Source organism: Pinus tabuliformis, chromosome 1_2, assembly GCF_031772625.1.
Source record: "Pinus tabuliformis cultivar Carrire ecotype Pingquan chromosome 1_2, CPIR1, whole genome shotgun sequence".
NCBI classification, from domain to species: Eukaryota; Viridiplantae; Streptophyta; class Pinopsida; order Pinales; family Pinaceae; genus Pinus; species Pinus tabuliformis.
Window position 1 is genome coordinate 26337104 of NC_142298.1, and position 1716 is coordinate 26338819.

The following is a 1716-nucleotide window of genomic DNA, read 5'->3' on the forward strand; positions in this document are numbered from 1 at the left end:
GAACAACCAAACCTTAGCCGGTCAATTCTTCTGGTCAGAAATTCTACAACAGCCTTCTGGAACAACTAATTCTGGTTTCTGAAACTAGTTTAACGAACACCGGGCGTGACCAGTTAGGAATACCATCTTCTCTGGTTTCTTTTCATTTATACATTGTTATTATTATTATCGTGCCTGAATGACAGTAAAATATCAGTATGTTCAGTTTGTCTCATTGCAATTCGATTGACTGTACTTGCAGAATTTCAGAACCTTTTGATGATTCTCTTTGCTTCTCCTTCTCAAGCCGAGAGAGATGCTTAACCAAGACCTTATCTAAACTCTGAAATAACTTATAAATTGGCTTCTGGCACAGCTGATAATTATGTGAGATGTGATAAGCCTATCCATCACTTAGCACTAAGGAAAATACTTGCCTGCACTTGTAATTGAAACTTCTTAAGATTCTTGATTGCTTCGTCAAGCATGGAGGCTTTGTCAGTCTGCCAGAACAAAAAATCCCATTAGAGGCAGTTAGCCTAATTCCATTATCAAGTCAGATTTATCTTAATCCACAAAATCTTGAGGATCTATATTAAAAAGTGCAATCCTAAATCTCTCATCTTATCTGTAATAGTTGGGTTGTGAACAAGTATCCTGCTACACTGGACCAAAAAACCACGTGAAGGACCTTCATGAATTAAAGTTGTTTCTTACGCTTATTTTTTAAATGCTATAGGCAAACTGAAACTAACCTTATTAGAGTTCGGAATGAGATTCTGAAGGGCTTTCATTTTTTCGTTGATTCTATTCCTCCGCCTCTGTGTTACACATAATAAAGCAAATATCAGATCCAGAATAATTACATTGAAATAAAAATGAAGTATAACAGTCAAAGGCAGTCCCTGATACAGGATAACCGAGAGCATCTGCTGCAATGAAATAGAGACAAGAAGCCAGAAGGCAGCGTGGCCTGATCAGAGAGTGAACCGTTGTTAGAGACGCAAAGGATATCTCACTCGGGTTTACCCTGACCTTATTATAACCTTAATCTGACCAAAAAAGCAGAGATGCTTTATTGTGCTAGATTATCCCCTGTAAATTTTGAACATATTCTTTTGAATGTAAGATGTATTCTCTCAACGAAAATAGAAATGGGGTTGGGTACGACAGTCGAACCTTTTCTGATAAATTGTGAACTTCAGCTGCGCAGCTTCTTTTTGAAGAAGATGTCCCAGTAGAACACTATTTAAAATTTTCACCAGAATCTTCTCGCGCCTTCTGTAATTACATAAATTAAGTAATTGGCAAAAATAATAACCTTCATTTTGTAGGAGGGTCGGGAAAGAAGGAAATCATTCATTTACAAGACGAGAGGGTTTGGGCATTCCTCAAACATTTCAGAAACAAGAATTGTAGTAAATATGAAAATCATGAATCAACTTCCATGTAATTTAAGAACCTTAAGTCTGTAATGACGCATCACTTTCCCCATTTAGAAAAGAAAAAGAAAAATGGAAAAGTATTCTCATTGGTAATAACATTTATGTTACAGAACCTGGGACAAAGCATAGTTACATGTGTCAGTGATTTCAGATTCAAAAAGACTGATGCCTGTAAATCTTTTACAGGAGAGCACAATCAAGTGTGAGTTTCGAAAGAAACAAAATGAAGTTGTTTCTTTCACTGCGGACTACCAAATGCTTCATTTGACATTGCTGCTACTGCCAGCTTCTC

At 36.7% G+C, this 1716-nt stretch overlaps 1 long non-coding RNA gene across 1 annotated transcript; it reads right to left on the bottom strand.

Moving 5' to 3' along the window:
• Positions 1–416: 416 nt before the first annotated feature.
• Positions 417–1263, bottom strand: LOC149204168 (uncharacterized). The gene is made up of 3 exons (XR_016251743.1): positions 1159–1263; positions 735–800; positions 417–482 (listed from the first exon to the last, which is right to left on the bottom strand). It is a non-coding gene; the product is annotated as an uncharacterized LOC149204168 (long non-coding RNA).
• Positions 1264–1716: the final 453 nt, after the last annotated feature.